General features: G+C 51.2%; 1 protein-coding gene across 1 annotated transcript in view; it reads left to right on the forward strand.

Annotated features, from left to right (window-relative positions):
- The first annotated feature begins 7,530 nt into the window (after positions 1-7,530).
- Positions 7,531-13,902, forward strand: part of LOC105700318 (octopamine receptor beta-2R) — a 79,353-nt gene continuing 72,981 nt past the window's right edge. The window contains exon 1 of the mRNA XM_012426053.1: positions 7,531-7,568. The gene's annotated coding sequence lies outside the window, so the exon portion shown is untranslated. The remainder of the gene's footprint in view (positions 7,569-13,902) is intronic.

Here is a 13,902-nt window from a genome sequence, read left to right on the forward strand (position 1 = left end):
TAAATCTAATTTATAAATTCGTAACCCGATGCCGATTTCACCCTCTTCGAGATCTCGACTTCCCGAAGAAGGATTAGAAACGATTCCGTGCACCGAGGAAAAAGGGAAACTTCATTGGACCAAGGAGATATTTAAATAGGACCAAAGACATATCTAGTTGATTCAAATAATAACTATTCGACTGAAATAATTATTATTTTAATTGAACCAGATATTTCTTTGGCGCTATTCAAGAAACGTTCAATTTGGCACGATGAACAGTTTTTCACAGTGTACGTCTGATTGTGATATTTCAGGCTTTTTCGGGGACACGCGGTGGGCTACTCTCTTGGTAGAGCTTGGGGGACCCTGAAGAACGGGAGGTGTGATAGACGGATAATTTTATCACGTCATTTCGACCATCCTTCCCTCGAGTCGGCCGTCTCGCTCTGAATAATTTATAGTGGAGTAATCCCGGAGGAGGCTCTTGTTCTCTCGCCGCGGCTTTCTCGCACCCTTCGAGGGATCGGGATCCGGAGGAACCTTGAAGCTGTTGACACTCAGAGGGAAGAATAACAGTTATCTTCCTTCAGTACGGCTTTACCCTCCATTACCAACTCCGGAATTTAAGAGAACCGTTTTTAAATATTCAGAGGACCTGAGATCCCCCTCGCTGTCGAGCCCGAGCTCTCCCCAGCCGAGTACATCGGTCCGTATCATTTATATTATTTGATTAATAATATATCGATCCATACACACGCATAAATTATATTACTTCCGATGACCCTAGAATTAACATTCTAGGGTCGACGTCCCGGGGACTTGTACATTTATTTGCGCCCCTTGTCCCGGGGCGTGGAAGCTCCTTCGACTTTCGGGGCTGCAGATCTGCATCCCGTGTTTACACGTACACTCACCCGCATTCGCCACACGTACCGAGCCTTTCTACAAACGCGGGAAACAGAAACTTTACACACAGCCGATTCGCGGAGTCTTGATTGCTGTCAAGCTCGACGTTGAAGGGAAACCCGAGTCTGCCCCGGGCGGATGCAATGCTCCGTCGCGACCCGGTTACCTCAGAAACGGTCCAGGAATTTACCTGCCGAGTTTCTGCGACAATTTGTCAAAGCATCCCCTAAGTGAAACGGGGCGGCTGAAGCTGCGTCGCCGCTTCAAGTGTCTCGACCACGGTCGGCCAGGTTGGACACTTCAGGGAAATATTTCGAGACTCGAAGAGGACCCCGAAGAGTCGAGTCCCGAGGGCTGAGGATTTGCCATGGAGGGGTAGTTGTGCGGAAAAGAAAAGAAAAAAAAACAACCCTTCGATATCCGGGGCTGGGTTTCACGGTTTCGCGATTTCGCGGATTTCGCTACCGGTTGGTAACTTTTTCGCTCGCCTTTCGTCGGCCCACTGCACTCGAATGCCTTGCCGGTGACTCGAGGGGCGCATTAATTAACGCCGTTAATTAGAGCACGCCAGGGAAGAAGTAGAAACGCGAAGTGCAGCCCCCGGATGTGCGTCGTCGAACGCGCGATCGCCTCGGCGGGTTCTGCAATTATTTGAGCGCCGTTTGAGCAAACTTCGACCCCCCGGTCGGGGGCGAATTCGACCCCCCAGGACGCGAGTCCTTCCAGGATTTTCCCCTGGGGAATTAATGCTCCGCAAATACAGCCCGGACTCCCTGAGACGCAATTAGGGCCGCGGTGCTACTTCGAGGAGGTGCTACGCCGAGGAGGTGAGTGATTAGCACCTTTCGACATTTATCATCCTTACGGGGAGTATTTTTTTTTTTCTGCCGTATTTAGCATAAATATCCCGAGGTGTAGCTTACGTATCAAGGGGATGTCAAAGTGACATCCGAGCGAACGAAAATCAGGTGTGTTACGAACAAGTGGATTCGCACTTTTCGGAGCACGTGGCCAAGTCGGTGTCGGATTTTGCAAATTCTTTGACGTGGAATCGCTTCATTTAGCGGAGGAACAAGCTCGGCCATTCCGGGCCGCAAGTCCAAGGTGGGCTTAATTGTAGTGGAAGCTCGCCACACCGTGTCTTGTCCGTGCTCCGGAACAGCGGTTCCCAAATTGCAATGCCGCGGCCTATAATTATTGCAAGTGCAGCGAGCGTTGCAGCGGCGGGCGCTGCACCGAGAGGACTCGGCTCGTTTTCGCGAAAACAGAGCCGAATTAAACGGCCGCAAAGGGACCGCTGATTTAATCGGCGAGATTTTTTTAATTACACGAAAAACAATTATTTTAATTAGAATTACTGGGACTTTACTCCGGTTGTCAGAATTTTCTGGCGAGGTTGTCCGTATGTCGCCTTGCGGCGCAATTACGATTGTCACAATCGCGGTTTCCTGAGCATCCTTTTTTTTTTCTTTCTTTTTTCCCCATCCACGATTTCGATAAATCGCGATCGTAAGGAGGTCGTGGAAGACGTCTGGGACTTTTTCCAAGGGCCGAGAGCCCCTGCCTACGGGTAATGCTAAATTGGAGACCGTATAATCTACATCGCGGAAATGCATAGGTGCACCGAGTAGTGCACTCTCGAGCGACCTTGCACTAATAAGCCGCTCGCAGTGATACCGCTAAAGTGTTTAAAGTCGAGGGTGAAAACCACAAGAGGCTGGTAAACGGTCGATACCGGATAGTACTTTGGACGAATCTCGTTAAACGAGGTATCTCGCGAGGCGCGGCGTTAAAAACGAAGGGCATTAAAGTGACGTTAACGAGGAAAAGTATTAAAATGATGAAAATTAACGCGGCGATTTCCGGGAGTCCGAGGGGCTACCGGCGAGAAACGCGGTGCAGTTTCCTGTCATTTGCATTAATTCCCGCCGTAATTCAGTTAGCAGGCCACGAGTAGGCACTCGGAGACTTCCGGTCGGGAATAATTCCACGACCGTAATAATTCTCTCGCCTCGAGCTGCAGCCTCGAAATTGACCCCCCAGGAAACGTCGTTACGCCGAATCGAGACCGGCTACAGGGCGGCGCGTTTCACTTTTTCCTTTATTATCCCTCTTTTTATAACAATTCCACTCCCGGCTCGGAACGGTTCTGTATTTTATAATTGTACACCGGATGGGACCAAACACGCCGCCGCAATCGGCGGAATTTATTGAAAGAGAGTTTATTATAACGACCCACGTCTCGTTGCCTCGATATCGTAACGAGCTGCGGTCCGAGTTACATCGTTAACGTTAACGTAAACGCGGTATCGGTAATCGAAGATTCGAATGAATCCGAACCCACCTAGCTGCCTTTGCCGGCTTTTTCCATCCGCGTTTTGCATCCCCACAAAGAGGGTATATTCCGCCGCGATTTCCCCGTTATCGTCGAATTGGGACGCGGGGTTAAAAAATAGAAACGCATCTACGCTATCGTTAATTTCCCCCACATTTTTTTCTTTCGCCTGTTTTTTAGATGCGAAGTCGATCGAAACGATCGAGTCGATCCGAGCGAAGTTTGGGGAACGAATGAAAAATAGACTGCGGCATTGTTGGTTGTTATGCGGTCTTTTCTTAACTCCTTGGGGAGGTTGCTTTGATAAAGCTCCAAGTTTTCCGCCGGTCGATGAACCTGGATTTTCCCCGGGCCGAGTAAGTCGTATGTCCACATCGGAAGGTAGTCTTCTCCTCCGGGATGTTCGAGGATCCCATCCCGAGGGCCGTAAAACGTCCTCGCCAAGTGAAAATTCCCCTTTAGGACGTAACACGTCCTTCGTCTCGACGGGGGCGAGTTTCGCCGTCGACCACCTCGGCTTATTCCGAAGCGTCCCCGTGTCTGTTTATTCCGGGGGAGAATTTTTCATAATTTTTCCCTACCCCGAGGGAACGACCGGGAGGTTCCAGAAAATGCCCAGGTGTTCTTGGCGGTACGGTTGAATGATTACGATCTTACGCGGCGAAGGGATACTTTTATAGAGATTTTGAGGAAAAACCGAGGATCGATGGATATCTCTCGCCGTGGAGGATTGATGGGAATTTTCGGGGAGGGGGGTTAAATTATTATAATCCAACGGTGGAAATACTTATCCCAGATTTTCCGGAAAATTCGAAGCCAGTCCGGCTGGCATTTCTCACCGCGGAGTGGTGACGGGGATTTCTCAAGTGCGGGAGATTTATGCACTCCGGAGGATTGCATCGCGAGAGGACGCCATCGGAGGGACGAAACTTTGTGCCTGGAAAGCCGCGTGCTACCTGGAGACTAAAATACTGCCATTCAATTCGAGCTCGCGGAATGGATGGCGCCGGAGATGGGAGAGTCTTTCAAAGGTCCGCGATTCCTCGATAAAAATCAAGAGACCGGGCAGGGAGGAAAAGGGAGATCGATTCATTCGGAGGAGCTCCATACGTCGGACCTCCATTCTACGGAAGACCGAGAATTTACCCGGGAGATTCTCTCGAATTTCTAGGTGTCAATTCCGATAAAGTCGGGAGCTCTCTCCTTCGGGCACGGTTTGGTTATCCTCTCCTCTCCTCGAGATTGAGATACAGGGATGCTGCGTCCCCGACACTCGCGAAGGGCGAAAATGAATTTCCCTCCCGATATGTATTATTCATTTGCGATTTATCGCAAAGAGCTCTCGAGATGTATTCCGGGGCCCGGTTATTGCCATCGATTTCCCACTCGATACTGCCAATAGTTTTCGAATTCTCCGGGAAATCCGCCTCTCGGCACAGGGTTACCGGATCCCACGCAGGAAAATATCCCACCGCGATGTAAAAATGAACGCGCATCCACGGGGAATTATCGTACATTTGAAATATATCGATACCTATCGACGGACACTCTGTAAATGGACATTGATGTTAAACGACAACTTTTTCAATGATTTTCATTTATTCGTTTATTCATTACTAACGCACCAGCTCGGCTTACCGCGGCGGCTACGTCAGCTTTGCCGCTTTTGATTCCCCTTTCAGCCGGCGATCTGGACTCGATATAAAGGGGATGGTCGTCCAACGAGAGTCGGAATATCCCTAAAGTCCAAATAATGGAGGCGACGAACCGAATTCTGAGATATCGCGAAGGCCTTCGACACCCTCTCGCCATTCAGCAAAACTTGGCCACAATCAGTCCCTCCCTCTCCCTGATTTATGGCGAGGCCGCGGGCTCCGTAAATCGGGCGCGAGTTCCCTTTTCCGCAAATTCGCCTCCTAGATTTTCCGAAAGGGATCAAAGTCTTATTCGCCTCACGCCTGCGGCCCATATCCGAGGAATTCCTCGATTTATCGAAATTTAGTGGACTTCCTTAACTTCCCGTCCGAGAAACCGAAACGTACACCCTCTTCCTGGTCCCCAGCAAACCGGAAGATATCGCCGTGGTGGAGGTTTATTCGAGGAGGAAGAAGAGAAAAATGACTTATCAAAAGACAGAATGCAAGGATAATATAAAGAGTCACCGATCACGTGTCAGCGATAACAATGGATTTTTTCCCTTCCTCTTTATATTTTTATCGGACGTTTTTCCCCATTTTTAGGGGATGTTCGAAACGCGATAGTTCACTTCCCCCGTCGGTTCGTCAGTTTTAACGAGGCTTCCCTAATTGCTTCCGGAGATGCGCGCGCTTCAAAGGTTTTTTTTAATTGACATATCGAAAGTAGATGCAGAGTCGCTCGACAACGATGAGGGAGTCGTCTCCGTGTTTGCGTTTTATTACTCGTGTCTGCTCGTTGCGTTTATTATAATCGATCGTCATAAGACGTAAACGTGGACATTTAGAAATTGGAGCTCACCCCTCGTGGAAGGTACCGAGCCAAACGGATTAATTGCGCCTCCCTCGATTATTTAATGCCCTCCCGGGCTATCCTTTTGTTCCCCGATGCGTGGCAATGCACTCGCGTGCACCTGCAATTGGTGCGCCGTATCCAGAAAGGGCCGACTAATGAAAAGCCAGGACCTGGACATCGAACCGTCACTCCCGTGACGAATCGCGGCTACCAATTTCGCCGGAAATCCGGAATTTCGGGCTTATCGAGATTTTCTGCGATTTCCGGCCGGCGAGCCGAACGGGAACCCGACACGCGAGGATTCCGGATTTTTCTTCCAGCGGCGATCCACCCTCAGGGAGTGACGTTTCCGTTTCATTTTCTAATTTCACCACGGGAATGGACCGTTGGAAGTGGAATTTCTTTCTGTTTTTTTTTTAAGCGCTTAGATGGCTATTTCTATTTTTATTTCCTTTTGCGGTAATGGAGCGTTGGAAATAGAATGTTTATTTCTTTTTTAAGAGCGTAGATGGGTTGTCCAGCGGTATTTTTATCCGTGCACGGCGACGAGGCGTTAGAAGGAGGATCTCAATTTTTTTTTTTTTTTTCGTTCGAAGTGTTCAGGTGACAAGAGCTCTTTCCGCTCGCCGACCTTGATTTTTCGCTGAGCGGGGAGATCTCCAGGACGAGGCTCTCAGGAGGAGCTTTTTCCCGTCCGGGCCAAGCTCGAGAGAGCTTCGATCCCGGCTTGTCTACTTGACTGCCAGTAATGCGGACAAGTTTGAAACAGTTACGCCGGCCGAGCATTGCAGGGTACGACGGTGTTACGTCGAAATAATGACGTTAGTTTCACGGTAAACTACCCCTATCCATCCAGGGTTTCCTCTCCCAGGGGAGGTTCCAGGGCGTCTCGCAAGCTCCGCCTCGGCGGTTCGCGGCGCACCTCGGCGTGCTTTTTTACGGGAACTACCGAGACCCCTTTAATCCCCGAATGAATAATATGCCGAGGAATTTATGGTAATAAAACCCCCTCGAAAAATGCCATCCACCCTAACCTCGCATTTTCGAGCTTGCACCGAGTTTTTCCCGGCTCAGCGTCGCCGGATGAAAAGAAAAAAAATCGGAAAAATTCCCCTCTCGTTCTCCCCCGCAAAACAAAAATTGCTTCATTTACCAAAATCATCCGTTCGTTGAAAATCACCGAAACACAGTCGGTCCTTTAATTCCGAGCCTCGTTGTCGTTTGTCACAATCAAAGGTAATCTCAAACGATTTCCCCGTGAAAGACCCCAGGAATCGATATTTTTCGAGGAGCGTCTTCGGTACGAATCTCAGCCCCTCGCAGCGTGCGCATAATTGCCCCTCCCCCCCTTGAAAATAACGTAGCAATATCAGTCTCGGGGCTCAGGGTGAGTTTTCTCGCCCTAAGCGGCCTCCTTAGCTCGAAGGGCGAGAACCCTCCCGGGGTGCGCGCGCAGTCGAGCTTCGGGGCTGAGAAAATTCCGGAGGCCGGGTAGGCCGTTGGGGAACACTCGAATTCGGTGGATTTTCCTTCCCGGGGATTTCGGAAAAGCCGAGGGCGAGGCGGTGGGCGGTGCGGGGGTGGCGCCTGGAGAGGCGAGGTAGGGGCTCGTATCCGACACCGGCCGCAGTACCTCCGCGGTCACCACAGGGGACGCGTCGCTGCTGCCCAGATTCCGGCCGATCCGGTCTCGGGCCCCCCGGGCCCCTCGCCCGGGATGGGCCGCGCGCGGATTTCTGTGACAGTGTCGATCGATCCACCGACCGAACTAGACCGACGATGAGCATGGACGCCTCCTCCGAGCCGTCGACCCGTCCTCGAGAGACTTTCGAGCGCCATCGACGAGTACTCGGAGGTAAAGGGCCAGGGCCCTGTTCCTTACCTCGTTAGCGCCGAGGGGTGACTCCGGGACCCCCTTAACCGAGCCGACAGGTGTCCCGGACGATTACCCCCCTAGGTGTCGCGGAGACCCTGTAAGCCGAGACTTAGGCGCCCCGGCTTATGGGGCTCCCGTGGGAGTTTTTCCTCCTCACCGTGATAAAAATCCCCATGTAAATTTATAACGCTCGATTGTTGGGTATTTTTTCGATCCCACGGTAAATTGCGGGATTCGCGAGAGGCTAGTTTCAATTCCAAGTTTCATTCCCCTTTTTCTAACCCTCCCTGGAGGGGAGCCTGATGAGCTTCGGCTCGCTTTGGGGTCCCAATTAAGAAGTTTCCACGTGGACGGAGTAACCGAATCGACGTGGCTCGCTTTCGAAATCGGTTTTTGAGTAGTGGCCCGATACCTCGTCAACCTCCTCGTCATCTTCGGTATCCCCTTCATCTTCTTTGGCATCCTTACCAGCATCTTCTTCGTCGTCCTCTTCGGCATTGTCTTCAGGGCGAGGCGCTTCATGTCGCGAAAAGTGCCCCCCCCCCCGACGTTTTCAGCTTCCATTCGATTAATAATTCCATTTCCTTCTGAATTACGCGACTTCGGGCCTCGTCGAAAACCGATGGCCGGCGCCATTAGGAACTTCATTATTCCCGTCGGAAAGTTTGCCCCCCCTCGGATTTTCCGCGACTCCGTCGCAGACCCGTTCGACTTTTCCGCTAATTAATCGAAACTTGAAACTGTCCCCCCGTGAGATCTCGGGGGGAGGGGGGAAGATCGAGGGGTACGAGGCGGCCCCTTGCGCTAATAATCCCGACAAGTTGGGATCGTTTTTAATTAATATCGGGAGCCGGAGAGATAATAATTGTTCCCGCGGAGTTTATCGCTCAATATCACGGCCCCGGGTCGGACCTTAATGGGAGATGATTAATCTTCATCTGTCCAAGCGCCGGATAATCCGACCTCTCTTCGGTCAGCATATAATTGAATATCTGCGTTATTCGATTTGCTTGTTGTTAACTTACAAAAGAAATGAGAAACGAGTAAATGATATTAAACGCTTTTGAGCAACGCTACGGTTTTCTTTCAACGGCTTCGGCGCTTTTTTTTTGTCTTTTTTTTTCAAACGGTGGCGGGGCTTTTGCCGAGCACCTGCCATCATTATTTATTGCTCGGGTATTCCTCCAACGATATATGATAACCTTTCCCATGTGGACCCTCCTGTGCGGTGGGAGGAAAAAAAGAACTTTCGTTCGCTCCGAAATATTGTGTTTGCTTTATCGAGGTCGTCGCAGGCGTTTCAAAGCCCTCGGATGTATTCGGCTAAAAGTTATATCTACCGAATGTTGTTGCTCCGACGCGTGGCTTTCCTTTTTTAACCCCTTAACTTAAAATATCGTGCGAGAGAGACGTGGTATATCAATCGGGTCTAACGTGAACATGGTGCGACAGCCCTTTCGTAACACCGTAACCAGGTGAAGTTGCATCGTATGCACCTCGCACACCTGGCAGTCCCGACCTCGATTTCCGTGCCGCGGAAAACAGAGCCAGTAATTTCGGGGTAATTAATTTAATTGCCGTGATATTTCGGGGAAAATAATTTCTCTCGAATCGCGCGAGGGAAATCGATCATCTGTGTATCTGGTGGGCAGAGACCGGGGGATGGAAAGAATTTTTCCGGGGATATTCCGAAGGGCTTGCCGGGGAGTATTTTAAAAATACACCCGACGTCCTCCCCCTTCCTCCTTTTTCCGATGAAATATTCCCCCGAAAGAGCCGCTCTCTCGTTCGATTATCAACGTGCTCCTTTTCTGCTGCCAATTTGGAGGGAGCTCGTACGCGTTTCGTACACGTCGACATACTCGCCCTGTCTATCAGCCGACTTGTTGCGGATGCAATTTTGACTGGCCAGATGAAGGGAGCTCATCCTCGGGAGAATTCGTCATCGGGTTCGCGTGAAAGGGTGCAATCGAATGCGCCCTGCCCCCTCTTGCAGCAGGAAAAGCTCCCCGATGACGAAAATTAAGTTCGACTCGACCGAGTCTTATTTTCCGCGGACTACGGAAAATGAACGAATGCCCATTTACCGTCCTCATTTATTTTCCTCTTGTACCCTCGGGTTCTCCAATTCTATTTTTTTCCTTTCGTACATTCAGTATCTCGACTTTTTTTTTTTTTTTCAACACAGATTTCATTTCTTTCCGCGCATTTAGTTTCTCCATCTTTAGCCGTCTAGAATAAGGGGCCCCCTCGTGGGAGGTCCTGCGGTCAGCATCCTCGTTACGAGATCGGACGTTAAGTGCGGCTCCATAAAACATAAACACGGGGGGAGGGATTCCGCGGCCTCGAGTCCTCCTTCGGGAACCCCCGGGAGCTTTCCCGAGGGGATTCTCTGTAGCTTTCCGTTTTTCCGGAGGCTTCCTCATGCGCGTCACGTGCTCTCTTCCGGGTCGCGTGGAATGGATGTAGACGGGCGCTCGAGATGTTCCTCGAAAAATCTACCGTTTGTCCCCGGGATATATTAGTTCCCGATAGTCCTGGACGCAAGGAGGCGCTCCAGGGTGTGGGTTGTCCTGCGAGCCGAGGTAGGGGATAAGGTCGACTCGATTCGCCTTACTCCTTTAATTTCTGTCGAATCTCCGGAATCGATCGGCGGTACGGGGATGCGACCGCGGGACGAGACCTTCGGAGGTCCTGGGGATCCTTCGGGATCCCGCCACGACGGGTCGATGTAAATATTAGACGCGGGGATGATATTCCCGGGACGAGGGCGGGGGCGTTCTGCAAATGGATTCGACACGGGATCCCTCGGGACAGCCGGGACTCCTTCCCGATCCTTCTTCCTTCCTAATCTCGCCGCGACGGGGACGCAGGATAATTTTTAGAGCGATCCCTTGCGAGCCTTGTCGACGCTCCTTCCTCGGGAGAACACCCTGCCGGGATGCTCTACCCCGTATCTCGTTATTAATTCCTCCCGTCGTCCCGGGATGAGCGTCGCGTAAACGTGTCTCCCGGTCACGCGGAAAGGCCGCCCCCTTCCGAAAAAAAGACCACCCCCCGCGGTCTCCTTCCTTTTCTCGAAAGGGGCGTCGGGAATACGAAAGCAGGGAATCGGGGCAGACCTTGGATCGTCGTTTCGAATTTGCCGAAAAATATTTCGCCTTTTCTTTTATTTTCTTCTTTTACATTTTTTTCTTTTCGCAAATCAAAAGGCACTCTCGAGGCGCGGATCGGGGGGATTCGATCGCGGGCAAATCTCGGGGCCAATTTCCGGGGAGGTCGAGCCTCGCGACGTCTCGGCAGGCTCGTCACGTACTTTCGACATCGATAAATCGTTAGAGGCGCCTAATGCCCCGATCCTGCCCAGGTCTCCCCGAGGCCGTCCTCTTCCTTGCTCGCCCGCTCCCAATGGCGCGGTCATAAATCCTCCTTTTCCGGGAGTCATTAGGAGAGCCCCAGTGGAGGGGCAACGCGTTAAACCGGCCAATGAATCCGCCGGGCTAATTAGTGGTGGCGGCGTCCCAATGGTCAGCCATTCGCTCCTTCCTCGAGGTATGTGGCCCTCGTCGCGGCCCATTAAAAAGTTGGACGTCGGGCCCGACGTCGTCTCCAGGCTGCAGGAAATTAAGCACCCGGGTGCACTTACTGCACCCCGTCGTTCGCGCTCCATTTATTTCACCGCCCCCCCCCCCCCCCCAATGCGAATCGCCCGAGAAAAATCCCCTCGGATTCTCTCGCGTCCAGAATGCCTCCCCCTCTTATCGAATGAATTTTTTCCACGTGATTTTCTCCGTGGAAAGAAAAATCAAGGTGAAGTACAAGACGGAAAGAAGACAGACGGCCGCCGACTTTTTTACCACTGCGTGGCTCTCGCTAAACCTTTGAACGGATCGACTTTACAGTCGAATGGATGCCGCGCAACAGGGGAAAAGTGTTGGAAACTCGGGCCCCATCAAGATCTCGTTGAACTTCCGGGGGAACTATTGTAATTAGCCTTAACGCAATTACCGTCGCTTGTACCGCAAGCCGCCGGTGGCGCTGCACTTGCACATCCCCGTAATGCGGCTTCGTTAAGAGCCGGGGAATCGGCGCACTGTGCGCGGTGCACGCGGTGCATAAATATGATAACCGGGAACGGTGGGTTAACGAGGGGATTCAATCTTTCGGAGCTCCCGCGGGATTTGGTGGGTGGATGCCGGCCGACGATTTTATTTAGGCATCCCCGAGGGAGGAAGGCGCCGCGAGGACTCGCAGTCTAGGGCTAGGGATTTCTCGATTTCTGGACCTCCGAAATGTCGGCACGTCTGAAATTCTGAAATTCAGCTTTTCTGAACTCCATTGCGAGCTGAGCTGGACCCTCCCTGAAACTTCGTTTTAGAAAGCTCTCTACTTAAATGCAACACGTGGGGCGAGGGGGGACGCGGGGAATGTCCGACCATAACGACCAATTGCAGAAAATGTTCAAAGCTAATTGCACTTTCTGAATTATATTCGTGTATTTATGTATTGTGTGTATATATGGGTATGTATACATCACGGCGCCATAAACGCAAATAAGCGGAGCGGTAGTTTTCTCCAGACCGTCGGGACAAACTTTGTCGCTCGAATTGCATCCTCTATTTCTTTATATATGTCTGTCTCCCTCTCTCTGGAGAGAGAGAAAGAGAGAATCGTTAACGTTAATGGCCGGCCATTGGGGCAGATGATAAAAAAGTGGGCACCGAGGTGGCGCTCCGTTTTACAAAGTGCCGGGGCTCATCTCGCGAGGCAATCTCGGTGCATCTAGGTGCACCGTCTTCAATTTGCCGGGGGTCTCTTTTATTAAGAAATCGTCGCGCTCGGCTGATGCCGATTCTCCTAAACGATGGAAATTTATCCCGTCCGTTTGTCCCGTTAATTGTTTCGTGGATGAATTTATAATGCATTTATAAAGACTGTCGGTCTCGAGGGGGGCACAAATCTTTCACAAGGCCACACGTCCCTGTCCTCTTGTGCACATATGTCACTCCGTAACGATTGCTCGAACGAAGCCCAACATGGGGACATCGGGTCGAGCGATGCACCTGCCCTCGATGCACCGAACAACGGGGAGCAAGCCCGATCGGAGGCTGCCCCGGTTTACGGTCCTCTTTTTAAGGGAGCTTTCCATTAACGTTAAATTCCGGTACAGATGTCATAAATTCTTTTTGCCTCTAGCAGTCGGTCCTGCCTTTCTCCCCACAACCCCCCGCGAAGTCCCGGGGAAAGCTCGACGGTGAGATAAATTGCAGGAGATTTAAAAAGTTTTCCAGTTACCGCCCCGTAACGCCGTGCATCACGTCGATGCACTCTCGCCCGGGGTGCATACACGGGGAACTTTGGGATTGCCGTCGAAACCCCGTCGGTCTCTCTGCCTGGGGAAATGCTTATTCCGATTCTTACCCGGAATTGATTTCGATGGACCACGACGCATCTCCTCCTATCGCAGCATCCCTTGTCACTCGCGGCCGGCCCGTCGCGGTTTTTCCCTCATTAATCGTCCGCTAATGCGACGCGGACGAGCCGGACGTCGTCCTCGAAAAGCCAGTCGGACAGGTCGATGCCGTAACTCGATATTTCCCGTGCATACACTCCCCGTCAGACCGGGAATGCATTAACGCGCGTTGCACCGTCGGGCCGTACTCGTTCGATGTAAACTGGATCAATCTACGCGGCCGTAAATCGAGTTCGCCCACTTGCCGAATTAACCGACACCCCCGGCGACTTTTCCGCAGCCCTGAGACGCCACCCACCCTTGTCTCGACATAGCGAATTAAACATTCTACCACGCTCTTCGTGCTTCTCACGACAAACTTCATAAATAATAACTCGGCGCCGCCCATGAAGCGATACAGAGTAACTTCAACTACCGCGGGGAAAGCCTCTTATTTTAAGAAGTTCAACGCGAGTTTCCTGGCAGAAAGGGCGTTAACGCTTCGCCCACTCCGTTAAACAAATCGGGTGAAACTTTGTACGATTTCTCTTCCGCAGTTTGTATTCGGATACGGTGTACTGATTTTTTTTTTTATATCACGTTATAAATCCAATACACAGGTGCACTCATTTTCCCTAGGAAATTTCACAGAATTCTATGACGTTGCAGAATTATTTATTTTCAAGTTTATCATAAATTTATGGTACATTTACATTCGAGACGTGAAATATATTATTTTGCCACGGCCTTATGTACCAATTAGGACACCCTTGAAGGTGTATGAATTTTATGAATATTTTTAACGGGCCAGTTTCCGAGTCATCGGGGGGATGAGTCTGGGAGGGAGGGGTACGTTGTGCT

This window comes from Orussus abietinus, unplaced genomic scaffold (assembly GCF_000612105.2).
Source record: "Orussus abietinus isolate OABI.00-Male unplaced genomic scaffold, Oabi_2.0 scaffold18, whole genome shotgun sequence".
Taxonomy (NCBI): Eukaryota; Metazoa; Arthropoda; class Insecta; order Hymenoptera; family Orussidae; genus Orussus; species Orussus abietinus.